We start from the raw sequence: 19799 nt of genomic DNA on the forward strand, positions 1-19799 counted from the left end.
AGTGGTCTTAGATGGCCCCTGTGAAGCAGTGATTTCTCCACAAAGGGGTTGAGACCTGCAGGTTGAGAGCCACTGCCTTAAAGAAAGTTGGATTCATTCACACTTTGACCAAATGGAGAGAAGAGAAAGAAAGACTCCACCTTCCCTGAAACAGGGCTACAATTTTATAGGGAAAAGAAGAAGAAGAAGAAGAAGAAGAAGAAGAAGAAGAAGGAGAAGAAGAAGGAGAAGAAGAAGTAGTAGTAAAAGCCAGATGTACACGTGCTAATTTAACTAACAAAACCAGAGAACAACCAAGGAGAGGGTGGTGTTGCTGTTTGCCACCAGAAAGAAGTCAGAAGGCAACATTCCAGGCTTTTCTATTGTCCTAGGATGTGGGATCTAGGTGAAATGAGTGGAGCTTCCACAGCCATCTTTGGCTATGAAGATAGGACACACCCTAGGGATGGTGGAGCAGAGCAGGAGGTTGGTGGCTTCATGGCTGTGCCATACAGGTCCTAATCATGGAACTGCATACTTTGTAATGTCAGGGTACAAATCTTGGTGCAGTTCAGCCACATGCTGCCAAGGGTAATCAATGATGAGGCTGTCTTTGTCAGGGCCACTATTGCTGGGATGAGACACCATGAACAAAGCAAGCTGTCGAGGAAAGGGTTTATTTGGCTCACACTTCCACATCATGGTCCATCACTGAAGGAAGTCAGGACAGGAACTCAAACAGGGCAGGACCCTGGGGGCAGGAGCTGATGCAGAGGCCACAGAAGGGTGCTATTTACTGGCTTGCTCCTCATGTTTTGCTCTGCCTGCTTTCTTGTGGAACCCAGGACCATCAGTGCAGGGATGGCATCGCCTACAATGTGCTGAGCCCTTCCCTATCGATCACTAATTAAGAAAATTTCCTACAGGCTTGCCTTCTACAGTGACTCTACCTTGGTCAAGTTGGCATGAAACTAGCCAGCACAGAGACCCACAGAGCCGAGTGTGTCTTATCCATGGCTGCCCGACAGCTCTCAGAGAGGGATTTAGACGCTTGCCTTTTCTTAATGTAGCCAAGCAATTTGGATTCTGAGTAGAAAGAGACAAACAAAAACGTTATATTGCCTCTCAAACTATGGTACGTGATTATAATATTCTAGAACTTTCCCCTCCAGGCAGCCTTGGAGGAATGGCAGGTGGAAAAGCTTGAGGGAGATCCTGTGTATTCTGGATACAGGAGGCAGGAGGATGTTTTGTCTGGAGAGGAGACTGGCAATGGAGAGAGACATGTTAGCTAGTTCCTAGGCAGCCTGCTTTCCTACACTCGCAGGATAATTATGCAGTTAAAATTAAGATAATTTACCTCTCTGACATTTTATGCAAACGCTACTGCATTTGTCAGCAGTCAAAACAGAAGACAAAGAAGTGTGGTCTGCCGGGAGCTAAAGCCCTGATGTTCTTCGCTGTCTGATGTGCCTAGCACACTGGGTGAACAAGAGAGGTGCAAGTCCCAACCGCGTGCAGTTCATCGCTAAGGCGTAAGAGGATGGTATTTTTCATGGGACCAGCTGGGAAGTCTTAGTCTTTTAAAACATCGTTTTGTAGACCTAGGGGAGGGCAACAGGGTGAAAGCAGGGTGGAGGGAGGAACAGGAGGATACAAGTGATGGGATAGCAATTGAGTTGTAATCTGAATAAACTAATTAAATAATAAAAAACAACAAACAAAAACATCATTTTGTTATTTGTGTGTGTGTGTACGTGTGAGCCACAGCATGTAAGTGGAGGTCAGAGGGCAATTTACAGCAGTCAGTTCTCTCTTTCTACCAGGTGGGGCCTGGAGTGAATTGAATTAAGGTTGTTAGATTTGACATCAAGTGCCTTTAGCCAGTGAGCCATCTTGGCTGGCCCTTGGGAGGACTTTTTTTTTTTATTAAATTGATTAAGTTATTTATTTACTTTATACCTGATTGAAGCTTCCCCTCCCTTCTCTCCTCCCAGTCCCTTCCCTACCTCCCCCACCACCTAGCCCTCCTCCCCTTCTCCTCAGTAAACGGGAGGCCTCCCATGGATAGCAACCAGCCTTGGCCTATCAAGTTGCAGTAAGACAAGGCAGCCCAGTTAGGGGAAAGGGATCTACAGGTAGACAATGCAGTCAGACACAGCCCCACTCTGCTTTAGGAGTCCCACATGGGGATGCAGCTGTACAGCTGTTTCATATGTGCAGAGGACCTAGGTCTGTCCTTTGGAGGACTTTTAAGGAGATAACACAGCCTAAGACAACTGAGTGATTCAGAAGAAGAAAAACTACCTAGAGACGGTCTTCTGGAGCCTGCCCAGGGCTGCGAGTGTATGGGACTATGAGAAGACAAGACATGAAGGAAAACCTGACTCCCATATAATTTAACTAGTAAAGGGCGTCGCTGCTGTACACCAGCTGAACACTGCACTCTCTTAGTTGGGGTTACTATTGAGCTGGTATTCAAAATTGTAGCTGTAATTGTTGATGGTGCTTTAAAGCAAGCCATTTTTTATTCATTGCCTATGAACTTTAGCGGCAAATCACATCTACTTTCTGGGAAGACGCTTATTTTGACTAATTGAAGTGACATAAAATTAGCTGTTTAAAAATGAACGTTTCAGTAGCATTGAGCACGTTCACAATGTGCAGCGATCACTAATTAGATAATTAGTTCAATGTGTCCCTCACTCCAGAAGGAAACTGCATCTTTACCAAATTGCCTTCCAGTCCCACTTCCCCCGTAAGGACAAATATGTGTTCTGTTTTTTATGGAATTAGTTATGTAGGCCATTGAACAGAAGTGGGCCTGGGTACCGTACAGCCTGTTGTACATGGCTTCTTTGACTTAGCACGGCACTCTTGAGGGTCATTCGTGCCGTAGCAAGCATTAGAACTTCATTCTTTTCTCCTCTGTTTGTTAATGTAGCCATCCTGGTGGGCACCTGGACCATTTCAAACATCCTAGCTATTATAACAGCTGTTCCTACAAACATAGGTGTGTGTACATTTTTAAAAACTCTTTTGAGTGTTCACCCAGGATTACTAAGGTAATACATATAGTGTTTTGAGGAACACTGAGCTCTTTTCCAGTGTAGATGTTGAGCTTGAAATTTTTACCAGCAACGTAGGAGGCCTACAACTTCTCCACATCCTTGCCAGTGTTTTTTATTTTCTACTTCCAATGGCTGCCGTCCTAGAGAGTGTGACTTTGTTGTAGCTTTGACTTATATTTCTACAGTGCCAAGGATGATGGGTTTGTTGATCAAAACACCATTGGGGGCTGAACTATTCAAGTCCTCAGGTCATTTTTAGAATTGGGCTTCTGTTGTTGCTGTTGAGTTGTTATAAAACTGAAGCGTGTAGCTTAGTTATGCTGGGTTGCATAGTTGTATCAGTCATAGGGGTGTGCATATTGGTAAGGGGTGAATAGGGAGAAGAAAAATTAGAAAGCGTAGGATCTGGGACCCCGAGTCCTGCCTTAAAAGTGCGAGATATCAAGATTTGTGTTCTCTCATCCTTCAGAGAAGTTGGATGCCTATGCGTTCCTAGGATCCATGGTCTCAACTTCACGTTCGTCTTTACTGTGCCAAGCTCAGTAATAAAGAACTGCTCACCCCGTCCCAGAGCTGGGGATGGAGCTCAGGGGCCTCGTGCACACTAGGTAAGCACCCAACTCCCGAGCTACACCTTCAGGCTTGCGCTGTGCACACAGTCGCTTACTAAGCCCCACATTCATACCCAGTTGGTACTTTTTAGTCTACCGTGACAGATGACTGGCTTGAAGTCACAACCAGAAGGAAGCGGAAGGGACGGGGATTCCTTCTCAGAGTCACACTCTTTCTTCTCACTCCATAGACGGCTTAGGAAGCCCCCACCATTCTCTTTCCTTTGTTGCTTACCATCCCTCCAACAGCCCCCCTCCCCACGGCCGGCCGACCCTAGTGTTTTATCTGTCATGGGAATTTTATAAGCACATCCTTGCTTGAAGTCCCTTAATGGCCTGTCATTCTTCAGGAGCCGTCTTCCCTTTCCTGTCATCACCTTTCCACCCCCTCATTTGTGCCTCACTTTACAGCTGTGTCAGGCAGCTCCTGATTTCTGGAATCTGTCAAGATGTTTCACAGCCTTGTGCTCACAATACAGCATTTCCCCCTACAGGAACAGTTTAAACCCCGCCCCCACCCCACCCCCTAGCCCATATTCTGAACCTTTGAGGTGAGGAGGCGGCCAGCATTTCTGTGCCTCGCCTCAACTGCCTGCAACAATCAAGAGAGTCAACTAGAAAGCTAACGAGACAGCTTAGCAGTCAGCACCAAGATGTAGACACAGCAGTGTATCTCCTAATCACCCACAGTAACTGGCTAGAAAGGCAACAGGAGGTCAAACTCATGACTCATAAAAGCGTCAAAAATGATCAAATGCCAGAAACTAACTTAAAACTGTGCAACTCCCTATTATAAAACTTTCTGGAACCTGACTGGAAGGTAAGAAAAGAATGCCCAAATCCATGAAAATACATTCCATGCTTCTGCATAGTGAGTTCTGTTCACGTGATTGTGAGCCTGGGGCCAGTCTCCTGGAAGACGTGTTGGCATCACTATCGGTTTCTCTGCGTCCTCTCAGGAAAGTTGGCCACACCGCTAAGATTTAGCTTCCTTGTTTGCAAAATGAGGGCAAAACTATTAGGTAACTTAGGTATCAAATATGAGGCTAAAATGACCTGTTTGGGACGTGCAGCCCGGTGTCAGACACGTAATACTTAACAAGTTATGTTTATGTTCTGAGTTTTGGTTTTACCTGTGCTTTGATGGCCTGTGAGTACCTGCTGCCTTCCCTCTTCTCCATCTGCTCTCTTTTGGTTGTGCACAGATAATTTTACTGCTTTAAGTATGGCCAATACTCTTTTTTTTTTTTTGCATGCGCACTGAATGTTTTATTATGGCCAATACTCTTAAAGCTCCCCTTGTCCCATTGATGACCAACCTCTCCCGCTTTCTCAAAGGCAACTGGATTTAAATGCTATAGATTACTTTTGACACTTTTTGTTGTTGTTGTTTGCTTCTGGCCTTACTTTTAAAAGTTAAACATTACTGTGTGTGAAGAATGATGTGTGTGTGTGTGTGTGTGTGTGTGTGTATGTGTAGGCCAGAGGCCAACATCTGGTGTCTTCCTCCATCACTCTTCAGTTTATTTTTGGAGACAGGGTTTCTTACTGAGCCTGTGCTCACTGGCTTGACAGGATGAGTTGGCTTAGGATCCTCCTGTGTCCACCTCCTCAGCCCGGGGGTTATAGGTTTATGGCACAGTACTTGGCTTTTTTATCTGGGTGCTAAGGCTCCAAACTCAGGCCCCCCAGCTCTCCTACATGGTTTTAGAATTGGTTTGGTAATTTCTGTATTTGAACGCTGCTCACATTTCGAGGCATGGTGGTGCACACATGTGATGTTATCCCCTGGGAGGCAAAGGAAGGAGGGTTGGTACAAGTTCAAGGCCAGCCTGGTCTACATTGTGAGTTCCAGGCCAGTCAGTGCTATAGAGTGAGAAGCTGTTTGAAACACCAAAGCTGAGAAGTGGAGAGGGTCTCGGCGTATAGTTCAGTGGTAGATCGGCCCTGCATTTGATACTTAGCAATGGGCAGAGGCAGAGAAAAGACAATAAGAGATTGAATCTATAGGTCTATTTGGAAGACCAGATTGAGACCTCCCCTGCACCCCAACTCACCTGCAGATGCTTTCCTACTCTGTTATGTTTTTCTTTCACAACATTTGCCATAATTAATTAATTCTGAAAGTAGTCATATGATTTGATATGCTGAGCTCTTGGCTAGTCGTGGGCTAGCCAAGTGCCAGAGCTACATATGTCATACACTTTTGACTAAACACTCATCAAAGCAACCAATGGTTCAGTTTTTTTTTTTTTTTTAAAGTTAGAACAGTTTCTGGTTCCTTCAAGTCTTCCTAGGAAACCATACGGTTCTGCAGCTTCTGGGTTAGGGTATATGAGTTCCTTTCCAGCAGTTTTTGGGGCCTCACAGACTGGTAAGATTCATACAGTGCTCTGTGCACTTCGGCCGCATCTGGGAGCCCTGTCTAGAAAACTCTCCTCTACAGCGTCCACTATCTGGAGTCTGCCAAGGTCTCTGCTCTCGAACCGAAGAGAGTGTTAATAAACCTCCAAGGTGTTCCGTCAGGAAAAGGTAATTACTTCCTGAGAGTACAGTTGTCCTGGAGACGCTCCCTGTATCCCCAGGAGCCTTCCCCCTCCATGCTTATTTCCGGCTCCCCCCATCCCACATAACTTCAGCTGCAGTCTGGTCCTTCGCTGCCATCCTGGATTTTCATCAATGGACAATTTCCTGTCCGTGGGCCTCAGGAGTTTCTGCTGAAATTTCATTCCCAAGGTCATAAGGAGTGAGAGGAACCAAACTGAGCTTTAGAGAACGTGTTTTAATACATGTGACGGCTGCTGAGCAATTGCCACGTTGTTTCAAGGAAGGGCTCATTCACTATAAAACCCACACAGGGCACTCATCTTCAAGCAGGACCGGGATGACTGTCGCTCAATTAAACCTTTATAGGCTTTTGGAAAAGGTCCCATTTATCCACTAGATTAGACAAAACATTTTATTTTGCTTAAATAAATGACCACTGAGCTTTCTGATTGTTGCAATTGCACATGCTCACCAGGCTCAATGATGACATCATCATTAAAACATTTTTAAAAAATGAGCCATATTGAAATTCTTTTTTTTTTTTTCCCAGAGCTGAGGACTGAACCCAGGGCCTTGCACTTGCTAGGCAAGCGCTCTACCACTGAGCTAAATCACCAACCCCGATATTGAAATTCTTGCTCAGTGATCTCTGCCAGAAGCCCACTCTGCAGTCAGGCCTCCTGCCCGCCCACCCAGTTCTTCTGAGAGATTTCTCTTCAAATGCGCCATTTTCAACTGCCAAAGGTTGCTTTGCAGTTGGACAAGTACGTTATAGGAAATGGAGGCCTTCTACTCTCAGGAAAAGAAGTGGCTATCGTTGGACTTTGCATATGTTTCCTTTTCTGAGATGCCGACCACGGAATTTGCTTATGACTATCTTTAGCACGGACAGGAAGCCTATGATGAAATGGGTGACAGAATTGAGTTAAAGTGTTATAAAACTCAAGGGACACATGTTCTAAATGATCCAGTGGCTTTAAAAAGTGCCCTGGAAAACCACGAGTGTCGCAACATGGGCTGGCTTTCTCTGTAGCAGGGAGGCCTTTGCAGGCCAACTTCAGTGTCTGGCCCTGTCAGAGATCTGTATGGGTGGGGCCAGAGCTTCGGTCTGTATATGCAAAAAGGCATTTCTCTGTAAAAATCTTTCTTGTTTGTACAAAGGTTCAACCGGGAGCACTGGCTTCTTAGATGTACCCACATATTAACCTCAACTACCTTTGTGACTTTGGTTTTTTTAAACTAAGGTGGTTTATTGAGCAATCTAAGGAGAGAGATGGGTGTTCTGGGGTGTGTCTTTATGTATTCACATCACCCTCTATGGGACAGTAAGTACTCTTAACCTGTCATTCATTTCCCTTGCATTCTATTTCTATATCTTTAGGTTTCCCCATCAGTCAGCTTAGGTCAGGTTATGCTGCTGTGACAGCAAAAACAGTCAGACTATCTGTCATTGACTTAAGATTTGCTGGTGGATAGCAACAATACCACACCAGAGCCAGGAAGAATGTTTTTCTTTCTCTCCTACCTAGAGGACAATGTTTGGCATGATGGCATCCTAGAGTGAGGAGGCCAGCACAGTCCCAGATGACTTTCAGTGGAAATACACGTTTGTTCTTATAAACCACTGTGATGCAGCAGCAGAGCTTCTTTTATCCTAATACACTATCTGGTATACTAGTGAACTGCTGAGTGGACAGATGTTTGCACATGTTAAATTGTTGGCTGGAGTGAAGGGCTGGGGAAGTTACATGTGACTTCTAACACGTGAGGCTGACTCTTTACTCGTGTCTGGGAAAACTTGAGAGGCATCTTTTGTTTTCTGCATTACCAAGTCGTCATTTTAATATTTTGTTTGGGGAAGCTTATTGGAAGGAACTTGGCTTGTTTTTTGCAAAGAAAGCAATGTGTTCTGTTTAGGGGAGAGGGAGCTGTTTGCATTGCAAATCGTGTGACCAACCATCTTAGTTTGCTTGGGTCTTGTCTAGTCTACCAAGAAAGACTCAGACCAACTGGAACCCAAATTGCTGCAGTGCTATCTTTGGCAACACTTTAGCTGTAGACAGCTTAGAGCCATACTGTGCCTTCTTCTTTTCATCCTAGTATTCATCACGCTGTGTTGCTAATGACTTGGGCAGCTGGATGTCTGTGTGCACACACAGCTCTGAACTCCTGAGGCCAAGGGCCATTCATTCCATTTTCTACTCCCAGTACCTACCATGGCACCTACAACTACAAAAGAGCATATGAAATAACAAGTGCACAAACACTGTTTCTCAGATACGATTGGCTTTTTCTCTCCATGAGACATTTTTTTTGTTTTAGTCACAATTTTATCCAAATGCCAATTTAACTATGAAGAAGGGTAGGGAACCTTTCTTGATTTGTAGCTACGAGCTTGTGTGAGACGTTCTGTATGCCCCACAGTAGAAAATTACATAAACTGAGCACCGAGTTTCAGCCTAAACTGATTCCTTATTAGACTGACTGAATAATTGAATCTCCTTGTTTGGTATTTGTTTAAAGACAGGAGGTCATGGGATCACTGGTGGTTATTTGAGGTTGTAGAGACATATGTTGTAAATTTGATTTAGCTGTTTTTGGTCACCGGGTATGCTGTGACTGATGACCCAGGCTTCCTGAGTCTGCCCCCTCCCCTGGGAATGCAGAACAGTGTGCCCTCCAAAACCAGAGGCAGGAAGAAAATCTCCTCTGGCACGCCTCAGTGATGGGCTGCATTCATGCCCAGTTAAGGACAGCGAGCAGCGGATGGGATGGTTTGCTCCATAGCATCAGAACCGGATCTCCTTCAGTTAAGTATTTCCACGGCAGCCTGTGAGGTGTGCTGAGAGAGTCTGTGGTTCCTGACACCATTCGGATTAACTCCTCAGACATCTCTACTTTCATCCATCATCTTTCCTAAATGACTGAGCTTTTCTGAGAGGTACTTTAAAGTCTATGAAGAGGCCCCAAGGAGCTGTGGAAATATCACAGATTATGTTTCTCTTTCTTTCTTTCTCTCTTTCTTTTTATATTGATTCAACTTGTTCTTTGACAATTTTATACATGTATAGAAGAGTGCATTCTGTTCACGTTTCCTCCCACTTTCTTTTATCTTTCTCTTCCCATGAGAGGGATGAAAATTAAATGTGGCATTAAAATAAGTGGACGAATTACTTAGAAGAGATACTTAGGACCATAAAGAAGTGACGACTAGGACACGTTAGCAGGCCCTTGAGTCATTACTGAGTTCTAACAGAGCGAAGCCATCCCCCAAACCCAAATGGGAACACATGGTAGCCACTATGCTTTGTTCTTTACACCGAATAGTCGAGACCATCAGGAAATGTCTGTCACATTCATATCCCCTGTTAGGACATGCTGACCCTCAACATTTGCATCGGTTTTCACTCGACTCATTGCATGAGTCATTTACTTTCCTCGCCCTTCCTCCTTGAGAAGTCCTTTCATATCATTCTAGCTGTATCCTGAGCATAAAATATTGTAATTGATACAATTTATCAAAAGGCATATTTGAAAAATGTTCATATGAAAAGAATACTGTTTTATGGAATGCTGCTTACTGACTTGCTGTCCAGGGCTTGCTCAACTTGCTTTCTTATAGAACCCAGAACCACCTGCCCAGGGATGGCACTGCTCACAGTGAACTGGACCCCCCCCCCCCCATGTCAATCAACAGTCAAGGAAATGCCCCTCCGACGTGCCTATGGACCATCTGATGGAGGCATTTTGTCAACTGAGGCTCCTCTTTGCAGACAACTCAAACTTGTGTCAAGTTACAAAAAAAAAAAAAAAAAAAAAAAAAAAAAGTGCGCAGCACAAATACCCTGAAAGGCACAATCTGGATGAAGAAGTTTTTCAATGGAAGAAAGTTCAACTTCTTTTCAACATATGCTTGCTCAAACTTCTCGAGTTTGTTCTGTGTGGCTCTACTACAGATGAAAACCAGAGAGTCAGTGACTGACTTTTAAGGACATCTGAGGTTAAAAGGACAAGAAAATGTTAACACACAAGCAATGGTCCAGATACTCAAGATGCATATTAATGAATTAAATTATCATACCAGAAACTTCCATTTGATGAACAGGGCTCTGACCATACTAAATTATCACACAAACCATTGCCTTCTGATATGTTGGATACTTGTGCAGTTTAATTTGCAAACAAATTTTATAGTAAAAGTTTTATTAGCTTCCATTTATTTTAAGTATATGGGTGTTTTTGCCTGCATGTTTGTCTGTGTACAACATGCATACAGTATTTCAGGAGGCCAGAGGAGAGTGTGAGAGCCCTTGGGACTGGAGTTACAGATGGTTGTGAGCTACCATGTAGGTGTTGAGAATCCATCCTGGGTCCTCTGGAAGAACAGTCAGTGCTCCTAACTGCTGAGCCATCTGTCTGGCCCCTGTAGCAACTTATTATTTTTTTTTTTTTTAAACCAAATCGTATCTTGAAAACTGAATATGCAGGAAAAAACCCAGGGAATATAGTGAACTCATTGAGGAAGGCCTTAAATTACACTGATACGGTAGAAAATGCAGAAGATGGAAGAGACGTGAAAGACTAATGCAATATTATACTTAGCTCTGTGGCTTCTGCTCGAAATGTGGTTTGAATGCTAAGCCCGTGTGATGGCTGACCTTGGTATCAACTTGACACACCTGGCAAAGGCGAACCTCAACCAAGGAAGCGCCTCTGTGACATTTGGCCAGTGGCATGGTATATCTGCTTGATATGGGAGGGTCCAGCCCACTGTGCGTGGTGCTAACCCTGGACATGAGGCTCTGGGCTGTATGAGAAAACACGCGGAGCAAGCCTTGGGGAGCAAGCCGGTAAGTGGAATTCCTCTGTGGTGTGCTTTAGTTCCTGCCTTCAGGTTCCTGCCTTGACTTATGACAGGCTTGTGATATAAGTATCTTTGTGGCCTCCCTTCTCTCGCCCCACCTCCCACCTCAGACAAGCCTCACTTTCACAGAGATATACCTGCTTCTGCGTCCCAAGGGATAAGATTAAAGGTAAGTGCCACCATGCCCAGCCCTTTATCTAAATTTTAATGTCCAGGGAGTAGTTCCTAACGGGTTGCATATAGCTCGAAGCCTTGGAGCTAGGTCATAGGTGCGACCGCAGGTGTGGCTATTTCCTGGCATCTGATTTTCCAACTCTGCCTCCCAGCTGTACATACCCCGACCCCACTTTTTGAACTTTGCATTGGGTGTACAAATTCTGATCGCAACATTTTGATTTTGTAGATTCAGTTACTTCAGACTCAAACATTCTTTTTTATTCCCCCCCCATTGCCTACCCCGCCCCCCCCCTCGGCCCCCAGGTCTCTCCATTTCCTGAATTCTTGCAATTGAAAAAAAAAATGTAGAGCTGGTTGTTCTGAAACACACTTTGTAGTCAATCCTCTAGCCCCTGTCTCCTGAGTGCTAGGATTACAGGGGTGTACCACCACACCTGGCTTACTTGATGGCCATTTTCACATGGACATTTCTTGAAAAAGAACAGGCTGACGTGCATGTAATCATTCAAGCACAGGCAATCAGGTCTGGGTACCAGGGAGGACAATTGTCTCCAGGTGCATTGCCAGTTCTCACCAGAATGTCTGGGTGTCATTAGTTTTTTTTTTTTTTTTTTTTGCCAAAGTAGGGCACTTCCAGCCGAACAATCTCCAGCTACAGTCAGCGGCCATGTGGTCAGCCTTCAGGGAACACAGTGTCTCGAGCTATCTTAAGTCTGTTCATTTGTTTATTCAACAAGTATTTTCAAATATCATGCCAATCTCTATTTTGGTGCCTGTGGAAAGCTTGGAGCAAAGCATGCAAGTCCCTGGCTAGGTGGAACACACTGAGTACACGAAATGTGTGATAGATAGCTCAGGCAGGCAGGGACTGGGGGTGGGGGGTAGGGGTAGGGGCAAGCAAGCCAGGTAAAGGGGAAAAAGAAAAACCGAGATGGGGATGTGCATTAAAAAAATTTTTTTTTAAAAATGTTTTTGGTTTTCCGAGACAGGGTTTCTCTGTGCAACCGCTCTGGCTATCCTGGAACTCGCTCTGTAGTCCAGGCTGGCCTCACGGAGATCCACCTGCCTCTGCCTCCCAAGTGCTGGGATTAAAGCCGGGAGGCAGATAACGTTTCAGAAACAGCACATGAGCGTGACAATCCCTCCGCTCTGATGATGTTACTTAGCAACTGTTAAGATAAGCTGAAAATTTGTGGGTTTTGTCTTCAGTTGTGACCACTTAACCAGAGCTCTAGGCTCATTCATTCTCTGGAATCTGAACATCTGCATTTGACTCTCACACCGCACCTCAAAGTTCACCATGGCCAAAGCCAAAATAAGTTGAAGAAACTAGGGGTGTAGCTTACATGGGTAGAACACTTGGGAGGCATTGGGTGTGATTCCTGAGTATACCAAACAAAACAGACATTAAAAATATAGTAATAATTTTTTTTGCCATGTAGTGGTTGTGGTATATGCTTTAATCCCAGCACTTGGGAAGCAGATGTAAAACAACCACAGCAATAATAATACTGTTTTTTTGTGATTGGGAATGTAGTTTATTTGATAGAATCTGGCATGCTTGAGGTCCAGTGTTCAATTCAAGGTACCACTGGAAAAAAAAGAGGATGTGCATTTTTATACAGAGTAGCCAAGGACATTCCTGGTAAGGCGACATTTGAGCAGAACTTGAAGGGAACTAAACTTATTTCAGGGAAGAATATTCTAGACCAGTGGTTCTCAAGCTTCCTAATGCTGCAACCCTTTAATACAGTTCCTGATGTTGTGGTGACCCCCAGCCATAAAATTATTTTCATCGCTCCTTCATAACTGTGATTCTGATACTGTTATGGATCACCATGTAAATATCTATGTTTCTTGATGGTCTTAGGAAAGACCATTCGACATCCCCCACCCCCTCAGGCGTCATGACTCAGGCTGAGAATCACTGTTCTAGGCAGCTGGAAGGCAGCAAAGGTTTTGGGGAAGCCATGTGCACCGGTTGAAGTGTGACATCTGTGTGATGCAGCGGCAGTGCAGGGGTTTTAGATAGATAAGAGAGTAAGGTCAGAGCGTCAGGTGGAGATAGAGATCCACGGTAGTGTGTTTGCCCAGAGAACATGAGGCCCTGGCTTCATCCTCAGTACCAACAACAGCAACAACAACAACAACAACAACAACAACAGGACAGAGGATCAAGGACAGGAAGCTCATGTCTGGCCTTTTAAAATCATAGGTTTGCCTCTGGGTTTTATTCAGAGTGTTATAGGCTTCCTAGTCTACCCTGTAGAGGATGCAGGGGAGGCCCAGAGGCCACTGTGTAGAAGATGCAGGGGAGGCCCAGAGGCCACTGTGTAGAGGATGCAGGGGAGGCCCAGAGGCCACTGTGTAGAGGACGCAGGGGAGGCCCATAGGCCACTGTGTAGAGGATGCAGGGGAGGCCCAGAGGCCACTGTGTAGAAGATGCAGGGGAGGCCCAGAGGCCACTGTGTAGAGGACGCAGGGGAGGCCCGGAGGCCACTGTGTAGAGGATGCAGGGGAGGCCTGGAGGCACTGTGTAGAGGAATGCAGGGGAGGCCTTGGAGGCCACTGTGTAGAGGATGCAGGGGAGGCCCGGAGGCCACTGTGTAGAGGATGCAGGGGAGGCCCGGAGGCCACTGTGTAGAGGATGCAGGGAGGCCCAGAGGCCACTGTGTAGAGGATGCAGGGGAGGCCCGGAGGCCACTGTGTAGAGGATGCAGGGGAGGCCTGGAGGCCACTGTGTAGAGGATGCAGGGGAGGCCTGGAGGCCACTGTGTAGAGGATGCAGGGGAGGCCCGGAGGCCACTGTGTAGAGGATGCAGGGGAGGCCCAGAGGCCACTGTGTAGAGGATGCAGGGGAGGCCCGGAGGCCACTGTGTAGAGGATGCAGGGGAGGCCCAGAGGCCACTGTGTAGAGGATGCAGGGGAGGCCCGGAGGCCACTGTGTAGAGGATGCAGGGGAGGCCCAGAGGCCACTGTGTAGAGGACGCAGGGGAGGCCCAGAGGCCACTGTGTAGAGGATGCAGGGAGGCCCGAGGCCACTGTGTAGGACGCAGGGAGGCCCAGAGGCCACTGTGTAGAGGATGCAGGGGAGGCCCGAGGCCACTGTGTAGAGGATGCAGGGGAGGCCCGGAGGCCACTGTGTAGAGGATGCAGGGGAGGCCCAGAGGCCACTGTGTAGAGGATGCAGGGGAGGCCCAGAGGCCACTGTGTAGAGGATGCAGGGGAGGCCTGGAGACCACTGTGTAGAGGATGCAGGGGAGGCCCGGAGGCCAGGTAGACTGCTGCCCAGGTGAGGGGCTGCAGAGGTATGGATTTGGGGAATGGCAGAGATAGGGACCAAATAAGATCAGATCTTGGCTGTAGACAACATGTGAAAGAAAGAGAAGCACATCTAAAAATCAAGGCTTTCAGCTCGAAAAACTGCAAGTATTGGATGGATGTAGTTAGCTATTGAGTTATGGAAATACTGTCACAGAGGGGGTGGTGGTGGTAGTGTGTGTGTGTGTGTGTGTGTGTGTGTGTGTGTGTGTGTGTATGAACTGTGAATGTACATTTTTATATATGGTGGTAGGCATAGGTAGGTGATCTAGTAGATTTTTGGCTACATCACTATGAATATAATATATCCAGGGAAGAGGGTAGGGCTAGAGTTCATACAGACTCATGCACATTGATGACATTTGGAGTCTAGATATCCTAATGTTAAATGAGATCACCTAAATATACAAATAGATTAGGAACAAAGAGGGACCACCAAGCCAGGAGTAGTGGTGCAGGCCTGAAATCCCAGTACTTGGGGAGGCAGAGGTAGGCACTGTGAGTTTGACGCTAGCCTGGTCTACAAAGCGAGTCCAGGACAGCCAAGGGTTTACACAGAGAAACCCTGTCTCCAAAAACAGAAAACAAAACAACAACAACAAAACAAACAAACAACAAGCTACCGCTGGACCGAACTCTGGAGCATTCTGGCGTACCACTTAAAACTTGAAGGGATGGCGGGAGTGCTGGCGCAGGCCTGTAACCATGGGAACAAAGAGGTAGAAACAGGAGAATCAGGAATTCAAGCTCTTTCTCAGCTACACAGTGAGTTTGAAGCTAGCCTGGGCTACATGAAACCCTGTAGGATAAGCTGAGGCTGCCCTTGCTTGAGGGAGGCCACAGGGCTTCCTTTTACACTTTCACACTTGTGTGTGTGTGTCCCTCTCTTGTGCCTACCCATGCAGATTTTGTACTTTCTTTTTGTGTGTGTGTGTGTGTGTCATTTTCTAAGATTTACCTTGCTGTACCATCTGCCGTTCTGTCTCCCCCGCTCCCCCATTGGACTGAGAGCCTTTTGAGAATAAAGACTAAGTACAATTGCCTGTAGATGTCATCCCAGGATGGCGCCTGGGTCAGGACAATAATAATTACTCGTTATATCATAAAGGACAACAGCAGCGTTCACTTTTGTGCCCCAGATGTTCAGCTACCCGGTGGGAGCTTCTGGACTAAGTAGAGCAGAGTGGACTGGCCTAGGTCAAACACTCCATTCGTCTGTTCAGCTATCCTCACCTACTGTGGCTTCATATCTTTACTCTATTTCTTTCCTGTCAAATAACAGATTAAAGTCTATTTTCTCTAGAAAGCGGCTGTTGATTATCCATCTTACAATCTGTTAGTTGGTCTCCTTCCTAAGACAGGAAGTGTTATCGCTGGGGCCACAGCTGTAACGTGCAGGGTCTTGGATTTTATAATTCTCCCTTCGCTGGCCACATTGTATCCTTAGAAACCATGTCTTTCACAAAATGGAACATTTTTTCTACTCTGTGACAATGATGCCATTAAAATTAAATGGTGACCGGGAATTTAGTATCAAATAAAGTATAGGTGTGATCAATAACTTGTCAGGGTTACAATGATAATTCTCTAAAGCAGAAGGAAAAAGTCATAAAACTGTACCCAAGTTTCATATACAATAGCCATAAACACACTCTGGTTATACAAGAGGACCAGGGAGTATGTAAAGAGTCTAATTATACCCTATGCTATAAGGTCCTCCTAAAACAAATACATATATTAAGATGAATATTTTCAACATATTAACGAATGGTAACATATTCTGTTTTTAAAGTACTAGTAGTTATTGGAGGATCGATTATTCAGACCCTTTAAATAATGTCACTTCTAGCAAGTTGGAAGTGATTCCCTTTCACTCTGTGTAGATTCTTCTCCCCAAAGCAGAGGTTTTATAAGACATCCTGTTGATCCTTGGTTGCATCCAAATTAGTAGCCTCAAGAAATGCTGCCCATTGTTTAAGAAAACGCTATTGTTGTTGTTATTATTGCTGCCTGTATTAGAGTTTTCTAGAGGAACAGAACCAAGAGAGTGTGTGTATTACGTGATTGGAGGTTTGGGGAGTCCAACACTAGCTGTCTACACTGGAGAGGCCCAGAACTCACTAGTTGGTCACTGCAAAAATCTAAAAAGGCAAAGCAGCCCCTGTGTGATGCCAAAGCCTTGAAAGACCCCTGACATCTGCTTGGGTCTACATAGAGATGGGGAGGAAGATGGGGTCTGCTGGCCATGGGTGGTGACGCCAGCGATAGACATACCTATGGTCTGGCTTTTATTTTCCTTCCGAAGGATGCTTCATTCAGTCCCTCCCTGCCCCCATTCCATTCAGTTGTGTATTCCCCACAGTGACTGTGCCATATGCAAATTTTCTCTGAAACTGTCCCCCTATTTGTCTACTTTACTATTGCTAAGTGTCTCTCAATCCAGAGAAGATCAACCCACAAGCCTCATTGAAAAAAGCTGTGTTTCTGCTCCAACCTTCCTGGGAGGGGGGAAGCTTCTAATTGTAGGAGTAATAAAACAATTGCTAATTGGAAGAAAGCTCAATAAAACAACAACAACAACAACAACACAACATCCTCAGGAAGTCTGTGACAGGCTTCCTAACAGGTCTGCCTATCCTTGCATGAATGTCAATAAAATAATGAACTTTGCTGAAGACCTACTGTGTGCTGGCCTGGCTTGGGGCTCAGGAGACACTGAGATGACTGACTTTGAGCTTTAGGACGTGCTGTGAGGTGAGGGTGTCAAGGACACAGCGCCCAAGCCTAGTCATGGGGTGTCTTTAAGATGGTGGCAGACTTGGTGACCTTCTTTTAGGTGGTTTGGTCAGGCAGTGAAGGGCTTTGCAATCCATACTGATCTGGGAGAGGAAGGACATTCGGAGATGGTTATGCAATACACTTCTGTTCTTTACTGAAATCTGAGCACTGGGACTTACTATAATTAAGAAAAATCTGGGAATCCCACTGAAAATATGAATTTGCTTATCGTAATGTTGGGTGAAGCCGACATCGTATGTGACAGGGAATCCAATTAAGGAGATTCAAGTCTGGGACAAAAATGGGGAAAGAGCCCCTTGGCCTGCAGAGCATATTGAATGACCTTCCAAAGAGAAGTTTAACTACTATTTTCTCTCAGAGCTTTTAAGTTGTTCTCACCCCACACCCAGGAGATGGCAATTTAAATATTTCCATGAAAATAATGTGGATCCACATGCATAAGTAGTTCTGTGGGCAAACAGCTAGCTTCACGGGTAGGAATGCGTCCAAATAATTGCTCAAAAACCAAACCAAAACAAACCAAAAAACAAAATGTACGAGCAAAGAATTAGTGAGCTGCATACAGATGTTAACAATGATATGAAACTTAGAAAGCTGTCACTGTGAGGCCAACTTAACCACCTGTTCTGATTTAGAATGTGGGTCCCAAATAATGTTTTGATAAGTGTAATTACAGTGAGAAACAAGAGCCCAAAGCTTCGTCTCAGAGCCCATGAAGTCCTGTGTTGAGATTATTAGTCTGAGGTGTGTGTGTGTGTGTGTGTGTGTGTGTGTGTGTGTATGTATGTGTGTGTGTGTGTTAGTACAAAAAAATAGATTTCTAAAAATAAGAAATGACCTTACTAAGACTTCAGTAAGTGTGTGTGTTGTCTCTAGACTCATGATGGTCCAGAAGATAAAATATATACAGACAATCAGAGGGATACAGAGGCATGTGGATGAATACAGACGCTTCGTGCCCACACTGTACTTGCTTTTGCCTTAACTTCTGTTTCCCTTTCCCCCCAGTTGTGAGACCTTCTTTCACAGAGGTCCCTTTTGCTAGATCTCCTTCCTCTGAGGCTCCCTGTAGAGCTCAGTAAAAGCCAAATTTGTTTTATTTTGTGATGCTGGAAACAGAGCCAGGGCATGCTGGGTAAGTGCTCTGCCACTGGGCTGCATGTCCAGCCCAAGGACAAACTCTTTAGCATGGCACTCGGACTTCAAGGCTCATCTCCCAGCATTCCCTAGCACACATTGCGTGTCCTCAGCACACCCTAGAGTGTGCTATGCATGTAGCTTTACTTTCCCCCCCCCTTCTTTAAAGTTTATTCAAGGCAACACAATCTTCAACTTCACTGTGGTGCCTGACCATGTCCATGACCAAAGCTGCCTCTAAACTGGAATTCTGTCACTGAGCAAGCCCCAGCCTTGGCTTGGCTTTCTTTCTTTCTTTCTTTCTTTCTTTCTTTCTTTCTTTCTTTCTTTCTTTTATTGCATATGAGTGCTTTATCTGCAGAAGAGGGTATCAGATCACATTACAGATGGTTGTGAGCCACTGTGTGGTTGCTGGGAATTAAACTCAGGACCTCTGGAAGAGCAGGCGGCATTCTTAACCACTGAGCCATCTCTCATTCTTGGCTCTCTTGTCAGCACCAGGAGGCACAGCACTCCTTCTGTAGGTGTCTCTGTCTGCCTCCCCTCTGGTGACTCTTGCAGGCCGCTCACCCTTTGGACCTTTGGGCCGAGGCCTGCCAGTCTCAGGATGGCTGTGGCACAAGGTGTTGGGCACGATCTCTGGAGGGAGGTGGAGGTAATCTTGGAGATACTGGATGCCCTCATTCGTAAGGTACCAATAGAATGTGTCCAGGCAAACAGCTCCTTCACGTAGCCTTGAGACTTGAGAGACTGCATGTGGCCTTCATAACTTGAATGTTGGGCACATTCTTATCTGCCAGCTCCGGGTGTTTGGGCATATGGGCATCTTTCTTGGCAATCATCATTCCTTCCTTTAAAAAGGAGTTCATAAAAGGCAATCCGGTTCTTCCTAGGCATCAACATCACGGTGGCTGCAGGGTCCGAGATGGAGGCTGGAAAGCAAGCGTCACCCTTTTGGACAAATCAGCCTTTCGCCTGCCTTAGAAGCAGTTCAGAGCGTCAGTCTTCATCTTTGTTATTTTGTTTGTTGTTCCGTTTTGTTTATTTTGAGACAGGGTTTCTCTGTGTAGCCTTGGCTGTCCTGGACTCACTTTGTCAACCAGACTGGCCTCGAACTCACAGCGATCTGCCTGCCTCTGCCTCCCAAGTGCTGGGATTAAAGGTGTGCACCACCACGCCCGGCTTAGTAAAGCCACTTTTCAAGGGCAGATGATAGACCACAAGTGCTGGGGTTGCAAAGGAGAGCTACCAGCTGGCTTCTGTGAGCTCATGATTTACTTCAGGGAAAGAAGA

The 19799-nt window shown here is 45.6% G+C and overlaps 1 pseudogene; it reads right to left on the bottom strand.

Annotated features, from left to right (window-relative positions):
• Positions 1-18703: 18703 nt before the first annotated feature.
• Positions 18704-19409, bottom strand: LOC127211028 (40S ribosomal protein S10-like; annotated as a pseudogene).
• Positions 19410-19799: the final 390 nt, after the last annotated feature.

The sequence above is a fragment of the Acomys russatus genome, chromosome 28, assembly GCF_903995435.1.
Source record: "Acomys russatus chromosome 28, mAcoRus1.1, whole genome shotgun sequence".
NCBI classification, from domain to species: Eukaryota; Metazoa; Chordata; class Mammalia; order Rodentia; family Muridae; genus Acomys; species Acomys russatus.